Source organism: Copadichromis virginalis, linkage group LG7 (genome assembly GCF_057382275.1).
Source record: "Copadichromis virginalis isolate Kocher_CV1m ecotype Utaka linkage group LG7, C_Virginalis_male_GT1.1, whole genome shotgun sequence".
In the NCBI taxonomy this organism is placed as follows: Eukaryota; Metazoa; Chordata; class Actinopteri; order Cichliformes; family Cichlidae; genus Copadichromis; species Copadichromis virginalis.
This window is the reverse complement of record NC_140624.1, coordinates 55782237-55789168: the sequence shown is the minus strand read 5'-3', so window position 1 is coordinate 55789168 and position 6932 is coordinate 55782237.

Sequence of the window (6932 nt, the reverse complement as noted above, 5' to 3'; positions counted from 1 at the left end):
CAAATATTGTGTGTGTAAGTTAAGGTTTATAAGCCTCAAAATCAGCCTTTTTTTATTTACCCAATAGATCACTTAAATGATACGATTGACATGCCTTATAAAGCTGTGTTACAAAGACACAAAATTCAATATCATTTGAATCTTTGTGTATTTAATATTGATTTGTGTGATCTATAACAAAATGAATCAATTTCACAGTACTTTACATGGCTGCCTGTATCAAAATATATATATTTATATACTAGAGACCTCAGCTTTCCCAATAACATTAAGGGTTTACAATATTCTTGCACATTAAAAGCTTTGGAACAGCAGCACACTTGTGAAGTTAGTGCTGGGAAAGGAGTACAACTTCTTTTATTTGAGCAAGAGAAAAAGTTTCCACCTGTGAGACCCACTCTCACAAAATGCAAAAAGACACCTAATGTCCCGCATTATCCATAAAAGAGAAACTGTGCTAAATACAGCTTCAGTAGTCTTGTTTTTCATGCACTAGGGTGAATTTAATTGAATCTTGTCACTGATAGAATTATGCACACAAGCATAATTTAAGTAAGAAACATTCAGAATAAAGTGAAATAAAAGGAAACAGGGCCACACAACAGATTGTTGTATGTATCAGGTCAAATTGGATTAGAGGCAGTAATCAGGTTTGCAGTGATGGTGTTGTGTCTCATAATGCAATTCCACTTCATCTAATAAATCCCAGTTTTGGGTCATATAGATCTTTTAATGTGCACATACTCAAATTATGTAGAAATTCAAACATACAGTACTGTGAAAAACTCTTGAGCCACCCTTGATTTCATTATATTTTGCTTGGAAAGTAGTAAAGTAAAGGTGGTAATCTAGGTACAGACTTAAATGGAAATACGAGGCGAAAAAAAAAAAACCCCAGAGTTATTACAATTCAGTCTGAAATATCTTAGGTAAGCTTTCTTGTAATTTCTTGAAGTAATCTTCAGGAATAATTCTCCAGGCTTATTGAAGCTCTTCTTTGGATGTTGGCTAGAAGACAGAAGGCCTTAGATGCTCACTAAAGATGTTTTTACCACTGATTTTCAGTCCTGTGCTCGTGTAGTTAGGCATATCTCAGCCTTTTCTCTCTGTTTGCTTTTCTTAAGAATGGCTTCTCGACAGCCACCCTTCCACTGAGACCATTTCTGATGAGGCTAAGGTAGATGGATCAACTGAAGGGTCAGATGCATCTCTTAGGTCCTGTGTCAGGTCTATGCTATATTTTTTCCTATTTTTTAAGGATGTAACTTTCAGATCTGTATATCTGATGCAGATATCTTTTAAGCCTGATGCTTCTTCTTTTGTCTAGTTTCCTCAAAATGTTTAGTGCTAGTGCCTAAAGGTATATATAAAATTACTTCTCTGCTAAGTTGTCAATTACGTGTGTAGACACAACACTGGTTGACTCCTTGAGTTAGGAGCCTCTTTTAAGCTTGAACGATTCATAATCATTCAACAAACAAAGAAAAATATTAGTCTGAAGTCTGCAGTCAGATTCAAGGAATGGCTTGAAAATGAGTGAACAGGCAGCCAATGTCCAAAGAAAAACTTTATTATTATTATGGTACAGTTCTCTTAAATGTAATAATTTTGCTTTGTTTACATTTGAATTCAAGACTTTTACTTGTTACAATGGAATATTTTTTACCTTAGCATAAAGTAAATGTGATACCATTTACCATTTAATTGTTGTAGGCAGTAGGTCGAAAGACTTACAGGCTAGGGGTGGTGTTGTTTCTTGTAAAGCAATTTGCCTTTATTCAATATACAATATCTATTTTTTAATTTGGTTGTTAGTTTGTTTTTTATATATCCTGCCTCAAAATATGTACAAGTGGATAAAATCTACATGCTGTGTTGACTTACGGCACTAATATTTGTGCTGCCAAAAATCTGCAGACTTAGTTTATATGTGATTACATTTGATACTCTACCACCTGAACTTAAGATTTTCATTTAGATGTGGCACTTTTAAACCCTGGCACATGGTGACTCATTAATCACTGCACATGCTCAGTCCCCAAAATATGATAAAATAAACATATTGCTATACAACCAAATGTGAAACCAAACATAGTTTAACCACAGCTAAACTAACATGGTAAAGGTAAGTTATTTGATACTTTTACATAGCAGTGTTTAATATATGATTACAAATATGATAATTATGTTAAAACACGCTAATTAAGTGGAATTTGCTTGTACTTGAATACTTGCATATGACACTTCCTACTGCATTTATAGTACAAAAAACCCAGCATCATATGAAAAATAATTCATTACTATGGTATTATTATTATTATCATCATTGGATTATTAATGATTAATCAATATAGAATTTATTTTAATTGAAGACTTGTGCTAGTAATGTAGTGATTTACCTCCATGTTTCCCTACTATATAAAAAGTAGTGTGAATACTATTTCCACTGCTTGTGTAGATGTTTTCAAAGCTCTCTTGTTGAGCAGCACTAATGGGGCAAGACAGGGATTCTCTTCCAATACAAAATCTTTATAATTAGTTATTGTACTATACCAAGGCTAAATCGGTTAGCATAAGAGGGTAGAGAGTGTTTCATTTTCTCTGCAACCAGATCGATCTAATGATGCTAAATTGGAGATCTGCCATGGATGTCTTTTTTTTTTCTTCTAAGCTAAAGATATAAGCTCCTGTAGTATATATTATTCCCTCGTCTTCCCGAGTAAACATGAATAAAAGATGATGGGTGTTCCTTCAGCAGCGGAGGAGAAATCCTTTACTGGGCAAAGCTGCTGTGATTGCATTTGAGTGGTGGGAAAACCCCGGGCTCCTTCCCTACAGCTTCATGGCCGTTGATTATTGGTATTTTCCGAGTTTTCCAAACTAATAAGTGGCACTATCAAGCATTTGGAGGCGCCGTGAGACTACAGACGGGCTGCTAGACTTAATTGATATTGAGCGAGGCACTGGTAGGCGCGGACGGGGCCGCTGCTGGGTAATTTGCAGTTTAATCAGCGTTTGTAATGAGAGCCGCTGATTAGCGCGGGGTGGAAATAAAAGAGAGTTACAAGGAACGTCTGTCAGAGTCCGGTGATAATTCACGACTAATTGTAATGATTAGAGCAAACTGGATGACTTTGGAGTTTTCTAAATGTGTTGCCTTGTCTGTGCGCATGTCTCTCTGCGCCCTTGTACTCTTTATATTTTAAATCAGAGTATGCGCGCACATTTTCTCCAACTGGCTTTAAAAAATCGAAAAATCCCAAATTTAATGCTGGCGGTTTTTTTCTATAAGAAACAGTTTGTGAAAGCGTGTGTGTGTGTGTGTGTGTGTGTGTGTGTGTGTGTGTGTGTGTGTCTAAATCGCAGAGATTTGATTATCAAACAAAACATCACATTTGTAAGAGGGGAGGGGACGTCGATGACGGACTCCGCTGCCGTGAGGGTGGAATGTATTCCTCGAGACGCGCTTCGGCCACTGCTGGAATAGCAAATGCGAAATTAGTGAGAAATGTGCGCATGAACGCTGTCGGTCAATTAGCGACAAGCGAGAGGAAGAGCTGGTATTCTCATAGTGAACATTTGTCCGGAGAGTACACACACACACCCTCCATCTCAGAAGCTTTATGTGATTTTCTCTGTATTTTAATAAAGTTGGAGAAATAACCTCTGTGGCCGTGATGACAAAAGACAATTGTTTTGTATTGGCTGTTTGCATCTCCTAGACCTACATTAGTGAAATGTGATTTTTTTTTCTTTTCCCACAGACCTTAAAGTGCTATTTCACTCAAATTAAGCAAACCCTGCCACTAGTGACATCTAGGCATGCAAGATTCATTTGTCAGATATCCATTACCCAAATTTGTATCTCTGCCCTTTGTATAATGTGTCATTATACAAAAAGCACAGATTTTTTGTTATATATATATTTTTTGTTTATTTAAAATCTATAATGTAACTAACCACGATGTAGTGCAGTCAAAGTTACTTCAGAATTTGTTTAATTCTCAAACACAGTGCAAGCACATGAAAAGTATTCTCACTCGAGTGACCTTATTACTCAAAACTACACATATAGCAATGGCAGTTTTATTGATATAGCACATTTAATGATACTTAAATTCAATGCATTTAGCACAGAAAATAAAAACATAAAAACCTATGTAGGTTTATAATAGGTTTACAAATAAACTAATTAAAATATTTTAAAAATGATTGTTCAACAATAGCTATGGGGAAATAAAGCCTTTCTGTGATGGTAAAACCCAAAAAAGGTTGTTTGTTTGTTTGTTTGTTTGTTTAAAAAAACACACTCAAAGAAAAATGTGTAGAACAGCTGTATCTCAAGCTACAATTTTTCCATATGTATATATATGAATGTGTGTGTATGATGGGCTTAATTTTTTTATGCATGAGTTTGTGTTGAGTTTGTGCCAAAAATAAGGACAATATGTGTCGCAAAATATCAATAAGGCTGGACGTCATACTTCCTCCTGCATTATGTTATTGATGCACTAGTGCCAGATATCAATATTTGTATCCAATCATACCATTGCTGTAAACAGATTTTCTTTCTGACTGACCAGAGTCACTACATCTTGACTCTTCAAATAATTGAGGGTAAAGTATCAGTCCAGCTTCTCACCTGTAATTTCACAGTGTCGATACGGCTGACAGTGAGGGGATGCAAATCAAACAGCAAATTAGTTGAACTGGACTAATATTTAAATATAATAATAAAGAAAACAGCCACACATCAACAAAAAAATGACATGAATGTATTATTTTAGAAAAGCACGTTAGAAAACTTCTATAAAGTCATGAATAATTATTATGGTTTTCCTCGTCCTGTTAAACTGATATTGTAATATCTGTCAGTTTATTGCAGAGTCGTATTTTGATGTATCTAAGCAATATATGAAACAGTGTTGAGGTAAGTGTTACTCTGTAAATCCCACCTTTAATAAGGAGGCTCTGAATTGTTTAAATGCATAGACCGTGGCTTTTAAACTCCATTGTGATGAGTTCCTCAGTTTTCTTGCCATCTAGCCCTTGGTGTTCCCCTCTCCTTAGGAACTCAATTGGCACCTGAATCTCTTTTTGGGACTCACTGCTGTATAATAAAACCCCTATTAAAATGCATAGGGCCTCCGTGGGCACAGCAGCAGCATCAGTAGCATGGATGACCTGTTTGGTATCAGGTGTGATGTGCCACTACTGACCTTCGCCACCTGATCCTTTGCTGTACAGGGAGATAGGGCTGGAAGAGCCAGCAGGAGTCCACAATCGATTCTCCAGCAAGAGGTTATCTATACGTGGTATTTTAATGTCATGGAGTCACGCCAAATTGATAGTGATAAATATTTGCCGGAAGATTAGGTGAAGAGAGTGTGTCTAGGGCGCTCTATCTCAGACCTGTAACCCTGGCAGAGCTGTTCCTCTCTGTGTCGGATTAGCCCCATCCATCCAGTGTCAATGGCTGTCTTGTTGAGAAAATCAGTGAGTAAACACGGCTGACAGAGAGAGAGGGTGAGAGAGCTGTGAGTGTGTATGTGGGTGTGTTGGATGGTAGATGGTCATCTGATTACTCATACAAATAGACTCCAAAGTCTGCCTGGTCCCTCCCGAAATGTGTTTTCTCTCTATTCACTCTCTTCTTTCTCTCTTCTCCTCTCCTTCCTTTTCCATATATACTGTTCCTGTCTGCTGAGGACCCCCCCACCCCCCCTGTGTCCTGCTGTTCCCACTTTGTCCCCATCAATCACTGCAGCATTGTGTCCTGGATGTTATATAGAGTGACTTAATATCCCTTCCTTCATCTATATTCACTCCCAAAATCATTCTCTGTGAGGATCCTGTGTGTGTGTGTGTGTGTGTGTGTGTGTGTGTGTGTGTGTGTGTGTGTGTGTGTGTGTGTGTGTGTGTGTGTGTGTGCGTGCGTGTGTGTGTGTGTGTGTGTGTGTGTGTGTGTGTATAAGAGGGTGACTGAGGGGTTATGAAGCAGGATCAGATGTGGTATTCATCTGCTTGCTTGTACCTTTATGATCCTCACATGTAAATTGGATCCAAACATGTAAAATGAAACTGAATGCAAGACTACTAATATCATGTATTGTTTAGGTGATAAATGAGTGTCCTTGCCCGATCAAAGACAGTATAAAGCCTGGTCTTAGCTAACACGATGACTTTGTATTTTAAAAGTCAGGTGTGACGAGTGATCTAACTGATCTGATTGTGAAATTGCTTGAGCATGCTTTGAATAATAGTCCTTTTTGGAACTCAGGAAGATCATAATTTGTAAAATAGACTTAAAGGTACATCAAGTAATTTTTTCAGGTTATTTAATAGGAAACAAGAACATTGTATTCACAAATATACATTAATTGGTCTGGTCTTATGACGTTATAATTAATCCACGAAAAAATAAATACGAGCAGGAGCCGGTTTCTGGGAGCCACCACGTTGCCCTGCCATCTTAAACACAGTGGCAGAGATGGAAATTTTATGTACTTAGCTAGTTAAAGCTAGTTAAAGAACACAAACAGTATTTTATATATGATCATTTAACATTTGTACATGTATATTTTCATCAACTTTTTTGTCATCATGTGTTTTTCCTCTATCCTCCCTCATTTTAACCTCATCCTCTTCCTCCTTCACAACAGCTGTTATAAGCTCATATATAAGCTAATATGCTAGCTAATGTTAGGCTCGAATGCCCTACAAATCACACTTTCCTTCTGTTAAACATTTTGATTAGATTCACACCTTGTATGAGAGTTTAATGACTGAGTCTAACAATGTTCCATACATTTTTTTTTAAAGTTGATATGAACGCTAGCTAACAGCAGCTAACACGGACAAAAACAGCAGCGCTTACTGACAGAAAAGTGTAGGCTATCCTCAACATCTCATCTCAGTATTACCGTCATTAC